Source organism: Corythoichthys intestinalis, chromosome 5, assembly GCF_030265065.1.
Source record: "Corythoichthys intestinalis isolate RoL2023-P3 chromosome 5, ASM3026506v1, whole genome shotgun sequence".
NCBI lineage: Eukaryota > Metazoa > Chordata > Actinopteri > Syngnathiformes > Syngnathidae > Corythoichthys > Corythoichthys intestinalis.
This window is the reverse complement of record NC_080399.1, coordinates 39,575,843-39,590,281: the sequence shown is the minus strand read 5'-3', so window position 1 is coordinate 39,590,281 and position 14,439 is coordinate 39,575,843. Positions and strand designations below refer to the sequence as shown.

General features: G+C 37.9%; 1 protein-coding gene across 2 annotated transcripts in view; it reads right to left on the bottom strand.

Moving 5' to 3' along the window:
* Positions 1-14,439, bottom strand: part of si:dkey-246g23.2 (solute carrier family 66 member 2) — a 65,337-nt gene that overhangs the window by 48,487 nt on the left and 2,411 nt on the right. The gene's annotated exons all lie outside the window — the stretch shown is intronic.

Sequence of the window (14,439 nt, the reverse complement as noted above, 5' to 3'; positions counted from 1 at the left end):
ATGGTTGAGGTTTACCCATGTTGACAATCACAGGCCTCTCTAATATTTTCAAGTGGGATAACTTGCACAATTAGTGGTTGACCAAATACTTATTTGCCCCACTGTATACATTTTATCTTTTTAAGCCTACTGCTAACTGGTAAGGTATCACCAGGGATAAATTCATTATTATTATGTTCTTTATTTATTTATTGTATTTGTGAGCATTTGTAGACGACTGGCTTTCATGTGCTTGTTAGCTCAATTTTGTAAGCTTTGACGGTAGAGTACTAAGTTAATGCATGACAACCTATATTTCTATCAAAATGTTAAGATACACTGTATATATATGTTTTAGAGATGTGTGTTGATTAAAAGGTGAAGTCAACAAATAATAGACACAAAATTATAATAGTATGTAATGTAATGTATATATTTTTTAAGGTCATAATGCACATCATGCTGCTGCTTGTGCTGGTTACTGCTGATGTTGACTGTTGGCTGCAACTGCTGGCTGTGGCCACTGAGCCCCTTTTTAAACAGCAAAAAAAAGCCTTTATATTTTATGTTTTGACGGCTGACCATTGTCATCCATTTGTTTTCTTGCTGCTCTTGGTCCTTGGAGAAACCATACGTACAATAGGCCTTTTCGGACCGATTGGTGCATCCAAATGCTCTACAACCAACCATCACAGCCCAGTGATCTATAAAATGTTCGGTGTAAACAGTGAACCACGACACCTATTTCACAAGTTGTTCAGTAAAAAAAAAATGTTTTAAATTAAGGGATAATGAGTTGTCATTCTTTAATATAATCATATTATCACAGGTAATTGAATCAATGAAATCTAGACATTCTCTGGAAAAAACAGTTGCAAAAAAAAAAAAATTATAACTTAAATCATCCTGCATTTCAATGTAAAAGTCGATTTCCCATGCTAATGCTTACACAAACATGAAACTTTGCTCCACAACATGTGAAAGTTCCCTTCTGTGCAACAATTTACATAGTTTTAAATAGGGGTGCCCAATATCTTTTTTGAAACCGATATCGACAACTTCCTGCTCCCCAAAGCCGATATCGATAACCGATAAAAAAATATATAATTTTTTAAATGTATAACCTGAGTTATTGAACACCTGGAGGTTTAAAAAAAATAGTGGTGGATTCAATATATATTTGCCTTTGATCTCACCAGATTATTCATAATGACATGAACAAAACAGTGCGTTTCACTTCTGCACTGCCCAACAGCCAGCTAAAAATGAATGCACTTCAATAAACCACAAGGCTTGGTCTTTTCTTGGTTTTATGGGAAGACACTCATCTTAATATTGTGAAAGTACAACAGAAAAATGCCCATATTCAGTACTCAATATACAAACTGCACAATACACTTATATACACAACTATTATATATATAGCATAGCACACTAGCTTGAGCTACTAAAGCATTGGCTGGCTTCCATAACACAACAACTTATGAAGTTCTGTACATATGACCCTTCACCACAGAAGTAAACATATGTTGCACATTCATATGTTATAGTAAACATGAAATACTTACAGACATATATTTCCGAGGCGGGAAAGGAACAGAAAGCATTCACGATTGTCAATGCTACCGCTAGACACTGTAATGTGTAAGTGAATGAGCTTGTGATGTGAACCAAACTGTAACAAAAAATAGATGCAGCGAATTATTCTGACCAGCAGATGGGAGCAATGCCCCGCAAATGGTCAACTGATTTCCCACACTAGTGTGTAAACTGTAAAGCCAGCACAGTACATATTATCAGTCCTATTAATAATTAGGGGTGTAACGGTCCACAAAAATGTCGGTTCGGTACGTACCTCGGTTTTGAGGTCACTGTTCAGTTCAATTTCGGTACAGTAAGAAAACAAAATGCAAAATATAAATGTGCTATTTGTTTATTACGCACCTTTGTGCTTTCAACAATAAGAACATTAGCCTATACAAAGCTAGAATTCTGCTCAAAAAGAAGCGGGTATTTAAAGATAATCCAACAACAATTTGCCTTTCAGACCCCGCGTATTGGTCAGCTTTCTTTCTGAAAGAAAGAAGAAAAAAGAAGTCCTGTGCTAAAGAGAAAAGCAATCCCAATGACAATGATTTTAACATGTATTTTACAAATGAAATGCCTCAATGAATCATTTTTTTTCTTATGAACGGTTTTCAAAAGCTTTATTGGTGGATTTTCTCAAGTTAAAGTGCCACACAGAAATTAATAAATTTAGTTGTGTAAGCAGGATCTGTATTATTCTTATTATTTAATTACAGGTGTTTTAGCTCATATCAATTTATTTTATTTAAATGGGCAATTATTTACTGTATTATGTGTTTATATTTTACAAATGTGATGTAGTATTCTATTATATTGCTACTATATTGCTACCTACATAACCGATCGCAATATGTAACATTTGATGGGTGTGAATCAACTACACGTCAAATCACATATGGCGTGCCCCAAGGCTCCGTCTTGGGACAGAAACTGTTCATCATATACATAAATGACCTATACAAAGCATCTGAACTACTAAAAATGGTACTTTTTGCGGACGACACCAATATCTTTTGTTCAGGGAAGGACCTGACAAGTCTCACTAAGCAAAAGTGCAGCAATGGTTCGACGCTAATATATTATCTCTGAATCTCGAAAAAACTAAATACATGCTATTTGGCAGAAAATGTGTCAAGGAGCACTTAAACAGTCTTCGGGCTAATCATATCACATTTTGTAATTGTCAATGATACCGATGATGATGACAATAAACATTTTGTTGTGGTAGGAGGGTTTTGTATTGAACACGGGGCCGTGTTGGTTATTATTATAGCAGAGAAGACAGCAGTAAAAAAACAAACTGTGCCCCGATCTACCACTCAGGAGATCTGATGGACTCAAAAAGTGGGTTACGATTGCATATTAGTTTGAAAATCGACCAGATCCACCGTATTTTTACACGAGTGACTTCCGGTCTGCCCGATCCTAGTCACCGGTAGTAGTATTGACGCAGGAGGGTCGCGTCTTGCTTCAAACAATAAACTCTGCCATTCTTTTTGCGTATGTGTGTAACCACTTCTGGGACGCGTCTAACACGCGGCCGCACTGCGACTGGTGTGCATTGGCTGATTGACTTTAACGCCCACGTTGTCACGCCGTTGACGTTTCTGGGTTATATACTGTCCTACCGTGTTGGTCCTCATTATAGTAGAGAAGACCGAGTAAATATAATCTACACAAAGAAACTGTAACCCGATCGACTCACAGCCTCGAAAAGGGTTACATTACGTCAGAAACTCGTTCGGTACGCCTCCGTTCCAAACCGAGCACCACGTACCGAAACGGTTCTATACAAATACATGTACCGTTACACCCTTATTAATAATGCTATTGGATTTATCGGGATGACGTCATAATTCCTATTATCGGACCGATAATTATCGGACCAATAATTATCGTACACCAGTAGTTTTCAGTTGTCACCTTACCACTCCAAATGTAAAACTATATCATTTACTCATATACTGTATTATAGTGCAATGACAAAATCAAACAAGTACTTAGATGCTTGATTTGATCCATTTTTACCATAATGGTTGCAATCACCCCTGTCAATTCCATACAAAACAGTTAAAACGCTGCTTGTGCTTGGAACTATTCACACCTACATGAACCACGGACCACCCACGGGGAGATCAGAGTGTCGCAACTCTCTTTCTACATTGACTCAAGTACAGTACTTGAATATGCATACATAACAAGCCATTTCCTGTTTTGCATAATATGCGTATTTATTCAAAGCCTGTATGTGTGTATACTGTATGTGTGTGCAGGTGTGCATGTGTGTGTGAGTGAGTGAAGGTGATCCAATTGTTGAACAGAGAAAGTGTCGATGTGTTGAGATATCTGCACGGTGGCCCAAAATACGTACCGTATTTAACATGGTCTATGAGGGCAGACACAGCATCAATGGAGGTTTTTCCTCCTCATAAGATAAGCAAGTATAACTCAAAGATACTGACTAGACAAGAACAGACAGGACAATTGATAAACAACTGGTATTGGAAGCAAAATAATGGTGTGTGTTGAAGGTTTTCCAATCAAACAAGATGACCTTCATAGGTGAGAGGATTAGCACTAGCAAAAAATAGGCAAAGACCAAATCTTCAAATGTGGGATTTATTCTTCAGTCCAAACTCAGACAAGTTATGCAACCACATTCACTGCTATGCTAGTAATGCTTGCTTGTCGTGTTGATACAGAACAGAACAAGCCAATCAAACTGTTTGTCCACTGGAAGAAATGTGCACACGCTATTCCAATGTTCGGGAAGTTAACTCAGAAAATAGACTTTCGAAAATGAAAAGACTGACCAAGTACTTTTCTTTTCTTGTAAAAGCCAGCACAAAACTAATTGGTTACGCGACCATGGCTTGAAAAAAAAATAGCAGGAACATTAAGCAGTACTTCCTATCAACATATGAATCTTTCGACCAAAAATATCCACTCAGCTCAAAGACCAGAACTCACAGTATAACTGAACTGAGAGCCTAGTACAGCAGATTTATAAACTGTACACTAGGTCCACTTCCTGATACATTTAACTTACAAAGCAGTGGAGTTACATATATATTAGCTATGCCCAAAAACAACAGATTAAGAGAGTATGAGTATGGGCTAGATTCATACCGCGGGACGTTTTGCACGAATCTGATTTTTTTGTGTTTTTTCGACTTGAGTTAGGCATTAACTTGACGGTCTGAACGTGACAAGTCGCATAGAAGTAGAGCATTTCAAATCCGATCTGGGTCACTTTGGTATGTAGTTTAAATCGGATCTGGGCCACATTTTTCTAGAATGTAGCGGTGGTCTGAAATGACAAGTCTCCCAAATCGGAATTCATGCCGCAGTTAAGTCAGAATGAGCGGGCCTGACAACAGTCATAAAAAATAAAATGGGGTAAGGATAAGCCTGAGAATGCTCTGTTTTCTCTCTGCTCCAAATGAGCACAATTTCAAGAATGCTTACACGGCCGGAAGTTGAGGCTAACTGTCCGTATGTGTGTGTGTGCGTCACATGTAGTCGTTTGTTTTGATGCTGCTGCGCATGCAGTTCAGTTGCTCAGCGCTTTTCGGACTGCAAATTAGTGCACATGCGTGATACTTCAATAGGCTAAATAGACAAAGGTGGTCTGAAGTTGAACGGGCATGCCAAAAAAACAGATATGACAAAAAATCGGAATTGTGCCTTAAGACCTGCGGTATGAACCTAGCTTTAGATCCAGTTACTGATACAATTAACTCACAAAGCAGTAGGTTTAGATATATATATTAGCTATGCCTAAAAACAACAGAATAAGAGAGTTTGAATATTTGTAAAGCATAAATTTGGAAACGCTAGCAGGTTCTTATAGCTCTTCATTTGTTGAAGTAACCCATTCATGATACGATTACTCCACCCAAGTCTAAGAGCAAAATAATTAGCACAGCAGAACCTCATTAGAAGCTATTTAGATGGAGAGTCAATTGACCTTCATACAGCCAGTTTTACTTTTCTCCTTCACAACAAGCGCTAAACTGTATATCGTACAGCTCTTTTAGTTGATTACATTAGTATTTGCCCTTGCTTGGCTTAACCCTATGAAACATTTAACTAGTTGTTCAAAAGCAAACACTTTAAATTGTCCGTAGGTATGAGTGTGTGCGTGAATGCCAATCACTTCAAAGTGATTTGGCAGCATTTTATTTTAAACAACCTCATAGTAATTTCAGAGCAGGGTCAAGATCAATAACAAAACTGGGATGAACATAGGGACCCAGTAATCCGTCAATATCAACAACAGGAAAAATGGAGCAGGGCACACTAGTGATGGGAGCACTTAATCGCAAGCTTGATATACAGTACATTATATATGAGGGATGCAAAACAAGTTAATTTCTAAATTTTGAATCAAGATGATAAATGATGAATCCTCATGTATCACAGTTGAGCTGCCCAATTTTTTTATTTTTTTATTTTAAAGTTGACTAATCTCTGATTATTTCAGCAGTTAGTCAAGTAATACTATCATACAGAATACCATAAAGCATGTTATTTACTGTTCTATTACATTAGGCTTAACATTTTAGCTCAAAGTTCAATATGGTCAAGGTATTAATCTCACGGTCTGCTAATTATTGTGATATCGAGGAAAAAGCTTTTGGTATTGCAGGAAGGGCTGACAATGCGCTCAAGGCAAAGAGGCGCTCACATGGGAAGTGAAACAACACTATTTTTCTTGCTAAGCAGGTCCTTCACTTTAAAGGCTTTCATGGTTAATGTGTTTTTCCGGATTTTGTGAAGAAAAAAAACACCTCTTAACTTACATATTAAAGTGCACTTCTATGCCTGGCAATGCTGTATTTACATTCATGTTCCTCCCCAAAAAAACATTATTGCTGCAGCAGAGTGGTGCTGCACCCCTGCGAAGCACATGACTATGTACTGAGGATAGTGACCCGGAATGAAATTTAAAGACAGAGCAGCTCATCATTTCATACTGAGATAAGACCACGAGTAAATCATATACTATGCATATATTAAAATCAACCGCAGCCATGTATACTGTATTGTTGGTTATAGCGTGCGTGAGAACTACGGAGCATCATAAATGCCGAAGGGCTTTGGAGTTTGACTCTATCATACGATTCCCTGTGATGGGTTCTAATCAGAGCGCGCTGCACAACAAAGCCGTGGGAGTGAAGGAGCAATTGTTGGGGTTGAGCTCATTTCAGTTTAGTTTAATGGGAGGAATAATGAGCTTAAAGCTCACAGGGATGTGTGCCTATCTCAGCTCCTCCTTGACATTGCAGAGTCAAGGACCAACGTGCACTATAAGCTTCCAAGAATGACAGGGAGAGTAAAAATAAAATCCTCAGTCAGAATTCATGCATTTTGGCCTAAACTGCACTTATACAGATTTTTTTCTGATGCTACATTTCTTGAGCGTATTTACTATAGACCCTACTCACATGACGTCACAACCACGCCCCCGCACCATATTGTCCGTCAACTCGTCACTGTTGATGCATTACCGCTACGTAAATTCCTCCTATTATTGCGTGTTTTTCTGCTCGTAATCAATAATAATCAAAATGGTGAAGGTGTGTGTGGCGGTCGGTTGCAATAACAGAGAAGGTAGACGGAGAGACTTGAAGTTCTACCGGATTCCGAGAGACCCGGAGAGGAGAGCGAGATGGGCTGCTGCAATTCGACGAGAAAACTGGGCTCCAAACGATTACCACAGATTATGTAGTAGTCATTTTATATCTGGTAAGATGCATTTAATATATATTTAGAGGGTTTTGGGCTGACAACCACAATTAAGATCATTGCTAGGCTAATCGCCGACAACATACACTCAGACGTTGTGAATGAACTACCTGAAAATATATAATTATAAGGGGCTAAAAAGACAGTTGTCATATAATTAATTTACAACTTCACTATTGAAGTCAAAAGCCAAAAAATAAATTCAACTAGGGACAATCTGGAGTAGTGCTATCGCACTTCATGTTTATTATATTACATTTTATATATGTATGTAGTGAGAGTGCTATCGCTAAACCATATAAACATTAAAAGCCCTAGCTCCATTGACAAATGACATGAAATACATTAGACTTGACAGTGGATGTTAGCAAGAACAAAAGATTTTGAATTGAAAATTTCGTAACTGACCATCCCGAGCACAAGATAGATTCCTGCCGAATTTTCGTGGACGAGGACCCGTTTCACCCAACCAGCAACGAAGTATTTATAAGCCTCCAAGCTCTTAAAGTTTTTCAAACTTCCGTGAGAATAGGCTGATTTTGTGTGGACAAGATAGTTGTAAATATCAGGGTAGCAGATGTCAGGCAGAGACGGCGAAGACAGCGGGTTGAAAAACATCGATTTAGGCATCAAATATGGATCTGGCGAATGGATAAACTGAAGCTTTTCCACATAACGCCTTTTATGCAACGCATCCGATGAGTTTACAGCGTCAGATAACACCGGGGCTTCCATGAATTGCTCTATAAATTGCACGACTAATTGAAACCATTGAGAATAGGGCTAAAAAATGACGGGCAATATGGCGGCCGGATACAGCGACACGTCATTTTGTGACGTAGGTGAGTAGGGTCTATATGCAATTTCAACCAAAATGATCCTCCTGTCACAGTTAAAGGGCAGTGTTGTTTTCGTCAGTGATGAGTATATCGAAAATATGTCGTTGACTAACATTTTTTTCATTATAACGATGAGACAAACACGAGCTAAAAAAGTGTCTTCGTAGACTAAATATAACGAGACGAGACGTCAGCTTTTGTCTGACGAGATGAGAACGAGGCGAAATTTTGCCAGTTTCTGTCATATGTTCACAATATGTGACATTTTTTCGTGTAGTTAGTCTGCATCGTAGCAGTGTCTGATTGTGTCCCTCATGGACTTGCTGCGCCTTCCTAACTCACCAGTGGCCTCTCCAGTCTACAGGCTTGCTTGTTTTGAAAGACACAAAGTAATTTTTTTTTTTTTTAATCTTGTATGGAACACCAAAAGAGTCTTAATTGAATAAATGAAAACAAACTTTTGAATTATATACTATTTTGATAAATAAGCGAAAATATGTAATATGGCCCTTAAATTCAATTAGGTAATATTATAATTGTGAGTTATTATTATTATTATCAATTATTCTTATTATTATGAAAAAGATTTTACATGTTAAAAAACATTTTTCATGAAGTATTTTTTCATTTAATAATGTCTTTTTCCCAAATAGCCTTTTTATTTCATAATTTCATAATGTCGTTTTTCAGCACAATGAGTGAGTGTCGATTAACTGTTAGGTAAACTTCCTAAACCCATCTTATTATAAACACACTGCTGCTGAAATACTTGCTCAAACTGAGGTAAAGGCTTTTCCTTACTATCCAACCCAAAACTGTACAAAGAATTATAGAGCGACGCTTTCCCTTGACGCAGAACTTCAAATGCTCAATGGCGACGTAGAGTCTACGCCGTCGCTCTGCCGTCACCGCAACACAAAAGCATAATTCAGCTTTTACTCTGAAAATGACACTACCGAACGCTAACGCAACAGAGTAGACTCCACTATCCAGCCAATCTTTTAACTGACTCACCTAATGTATTTGATTGTCAACACATAATTAATTGTGCTGGAAAACGACATTTTTATGCTGAAAAATGGCATTATGAAATAAAAAGGTCACTGTGGAAAAAGACATTATGAAAAAAATTGGTAAAAAAAAGCGCTTTTTATCTTGTAAAATCAGGTGCTCGTGTACAACCTGTCGTGTGTGGGGAATACTTTTTGGCTTCCACCTTAAACTTACCAATAGACAAAGGCAGGTAGATAAATCCAAAGCTACTTCGACACTGCTGCACAGATACTTTAACCCAGACATGTCCAAAGTCCGGCCCGGGGGCCAAATGCAGCCCTTGGTCAAATTTCATCCGGCCCCCAGCCTCTGTCATAAAATCAATAACGTCTGGCCTGCACACAGACTTAATAAATTGGTCAGCAGTACTGCTACCGGCATATGAAGTAGCTTACACACTAAATGCTGCTCCTCATTTACCCAGTAAAAGGCAGCAGCACTCTAAGCAACATTACCCCCTGTGACTCTTTAATCCCAATTTTCTAAAATGGCGACAATCAACAAAAAACGAAAAAAACAAAAAAAAGAAAAAAAAGCGACGGCAGACGCTTCAAAAATAGGTGGAAATTGGACTATTTCTTCACTAAAATACACTGTGTCTGCCTCATTTGCAAAGAGACAGTGCGCTGTTTTTAAAGAATTCAATGTGAGGTGATATTACCAAACAAGACATGCTGACATGTATAAGATTACAGGAAAGATACGTAGCGAGAAATTGAAGCAACTTGAAGCTAGTTTAATTTTACAGCAGCAGTATTTCACAAGAGCCCGAGAGTCGAAAGAGAACGCCACAAAGGTTAGTTGCAAGATTGTTGAAATTATTAATTTTAAAAAATAATAAAGAAAATGTGACACACGGAATGGCTTGCTAACATTTGCTTAAATATATTGTTCTACGTAAAGATCGTCAGCCAAGGTCGGCCCCCCACATTTTTACCCCACCAAATCTGGCCCCCTTTGCAAAAAGTTTGGACACCCCTGCTTTAACCCACTTAATACGGCACAATCATTAGAGAACTTGTCTTTCTTCAGCGATTCAGACATTGAATCAAATGAAAATGTTTTCATTTTCACGGAAGATGGTTTTGGAGACTATATGTATGCTGACGACGATGGAAATCTTCCCGATATCATTGGCCCGTACATGTATGAGCCGGCGGCAGAACCTCCAGCAGGAGACACAATTGCCGACGGTGACGAGAGAGAAGAAATCAACGGTTAGTTCTATCTCCTAAAAACTCTTCATATACAAGCAATATTCAAGACATGGTTATGGATGAGAGAAACGCTTTGTTCGCCCGCCTGCCTCCTTGCTTAGCGTCACCACAGCCCCTGACCCAGGTTCATGAAAATCACTCTGGGTTTGCAGCACAACTCTCACCCACGCTCATCTAAATGCATCCTTTTCTGAAAAATCAACACGTTGATATTGCTAAAGCTTTGTTTCCAACACTTACATCCACCCACAAAGCAATAGTTCTCATTTTTGTTGAACAGTTCACTCAGTGATGCACACGGCAAACTTTCATTTGTCTCCCTTAGCTGACGTCATCGCTGAAAATGAACAAGAGTACCCAATCACGCAAATTGATTTTCAATTGTCTCTGACAACCAATGGGACTGATGTAGCTTACAATCAGGGTATGGCAGGGGTTTTCAACCCAGTCCTCAAGGCACACTGTGGGTCCTGGTTTTTGTTCCAGCCGATCCAGCAGAGACAGTTGAACCAATGAGGCTTCTGCTAAAACAAGCCACACCTGACTGCAATCAACTGATTGCACTTGTAAAACACCAGATTGGGGAAAAAGTGTTGTCATCTTGTTTGGTAAGAATGAAATCCTGCACCCACAGTGTGCCTTAGTGGAATAGGTTGGGAACCCCTGGGGTATGGATTCTGGTTGAAAGTATTTTGGGACATTTTTCTTTACAAAACATCTCCAGTTCAGTCAGGTTGCATAATTTGGGACGGACAACCAGCTGTAAGGGAACCTCGTCTAAAATGACATATTGGATCAACTGTGCGTATGCTTTATTTTAATGTTCATAACTCTACTATAATGAACAACCTTGAAAAATAATTTGTAGTTTAATTTAATATAAAAAACTATTTCGACGTAAGTCGCCATTGTTGTTTACGTTGCAACGTGTTCTAGGTAGTGACGTAAAATAGTTATGTTATTTGTAGCGATGAGCTAAACTGCTCAGCCTTACCAGTTTGAGACAATGCGAAATGAAAATAATGAAGACTAACCAAGACACAAGTGAAAATCGAACTAAAAATGTAGACAATATGCAGGACGAAACTGAAGTTGCTCATGTGCGTTGGTGGGTCTGTGGTCAATGTTCACCGATGCCAACGCAGATGGAGAAGAGCACTTCATTCACTTGAATCAAAATATAATTAAAAACTCAACAGGATATAAAGACTGCAGCCGCGGCATGTGACAAAACTGATTAGACAGAAATGTCTCCTCAGCAAAAATGCTACATTTCTACACTTGCTGAACCATCATTTAGATTTGGATTCAATAAAAATGGGAGCAAGGTTTAATTAATGCAATATAATGATGAAAGCAAAACACACAAGTGTGTCCAGGAGTTCTCACCCGAAAGCATTTACCAGTGATTTCTAAATAATCCTGTGCAAGCAATCCTAAAAGCACGAGTGCAAATTAACTAGCTCTCGCCAACTGATTGCATTTGCCTTGCTAAATAACTGTTATCAGGGGGTTAATTAAACATACTGAAAGTAGACGGAACACTTGACTATGTGTTGCAGAATATGTGAATGCAATTGGATGGGCTCATATGTATTACTAATTAGACCCAAATTGGTAAGTGTTGCAGGCAAATGCGAGTGGACACATGATTCCATTCTGCACTCAAATGCTGTTTATCCACCTGAGTTATGGTATTAAATAGCTTGCATGCATAGAATAAAATTTGTTAACTTTTTTATTCTTGATATGAAACCAATGTGGCCAGTTGGGTAGTTGGAGGATTCTCTAGACTCATTCAAGAGTTTAATTCATATTTTGGTAAACACTGCTCCCTATCGGACAAAAACGAAATTGAGAAAAATCTATCCCATCACATCAAGACAAGGTCAGATTGAAACATACCAAGAAAAATAAAACCGTATTGCTATTTGAGCTCCGAAAGTCCTTGTTGCTATAATTATTATTAATATTTGGCATATAATTAACAATATTTTGGAAACGACATTATTATTTATTTTTTTATTATTTATGAAACGTTTTTTTAATTAATAAGCATACACTTAGCTTGTGAAAAATATTCCTTAGGAATTAAAAAAAAAAAACATGAACAACAAACAACAACAATAACTACAGTGGTCACTTTGAAAGTTGAAAAATTATACTGCTGAGTTCATCAAATGACTTCTCAATTTGTTCAGCATCATGCAGTCAACGGACAATATTTTGAGAAAACTACACACTGGTCTCTTCTCACTACTAATTGTGATACAAGTGGAGTTATGGGCAAGATAGCCATATTTCTGCTTCTTTGCTTTGGTCGGCTTACGTCTTGATTCGTGATCTGCTTAGTGTTTAATGGGTACGCCTCTCACCAACTCGAAAATATATTCATGTATTATTAGGATTAAAGAAATCAAATTTAACAGCTTTAACAGCCCTCCTTTGATTTTTTTTTTTAAAGATGATCGGTAGTAAAATCAGCTCTTTCTGCTGGTGTATATTATTCATGAAAACAACTGTTATTAAGATTTTGCACGACATCTATGGTAAAACAAATGGAAATGAGCAGGATGCTTAGCCTGGAGTAGTCCATCAAACCAATCATTAACTAGACAAAAATAAAGTATGGATGTTCAGGGTAAATCAATGCATCCATAATTTTCCAATAATAGCAAGTTATTTTGTGTTTTGAGTGTATACTAGATTCCAATTGGCCAAACAGTACCCGTATGTGTTTGCAAAGGAACAAGTAAGGCGAGATGAGAAGATTTCTATAGAAAAGGAAAATGATGAGAGCAAATCCATAGACTTCATAACCTAAGTAATTATGTCTGTCTATGACAGATCAGGACGGGAAGGGCTGTTGATAAAGTTTCTCAAGAAGGTTAGAAAAAGAAAAAAAGACATTGCATATTTGAAAAGAATGTCAAAATGAAGAAACAGGAAGTTACTTCACATGATGCTGATTCTAATATGTTGGGCGCATTTGTCAATGTACCGAGGACAGATCCTTTTCAGTGGAAGTCTACTTAGATCTATTTTTGTTCAGAGCCCCCCCTTTGCAGCCACATTCAGAGAAACCAGAGCTCAAGGGGGACTTACTTTTGCAAGGCAGACATGGATTACTTCAGCAACTTGTTACACAGGAAATACTTTTTTTAAAGTAGCCTCATCATATACACTTTCTTTATATTAACTCATTTGCTGCTATTGATGGATATAGTGTGGATCCAATGTTCCTGAGCAAATAGAGGTCAACAGCCGAGCAAATAATATATCTGATTTGGCAACATAGTTGAAAGAATCTAAAATTTAAAGTAACTCTCGATTAACTCTAGCAGCCACTGGAAACTGTAGACATCCAATCCATTTGAACTGGGAAAACTGGCAGTGAATTATCGTGTTTCAGGCCACTGATTCACTGTGAGGCCCTGCCAGTTCAAAAGGATTGGACATCAGTCACCTTCCTCGGCAGTGAATTATTCAATCTTAAGAATTAATTTCGCATAGATGTATTGTCCTATGTACTGTCAATATCTAACAGTGTACAATATAACGGCGCAACAGACGGACTTTCATAATTAATCCAATCTTGCTGACAGGAAGTCATAGATCTGCCCCCGGCTGCCAACCCATTATGTAACATCATGTAGCCAATTTGCGTTTCCTGAGCCAAAGTAACAACATAACAGGAGTAAATACTAGAGAAATCCAAGGGTTTCCTAATCAAATATTTTTAAATCAGAAAGCTCAAAATCTATCAAAGCAGTTTTGCACCAGTAGCTTATATAATCAAAACATTTACCAAATATTACTTTATGTGGGCCTCTTTGCAAAAGAAAGCAACTTAAGCATGCAAGGGTGTGCGTGCCCGTGCAATCGTGAATACGCAGAATAGTATAGGTTAGGATAATTGCCTTTCCTATGACAGCCTGAGTTGCATCTTTTCAACTAAAATACACTCAAACATATGTATTCACCTGGGTTAGTTAATATTAGTCCCCGTTTTT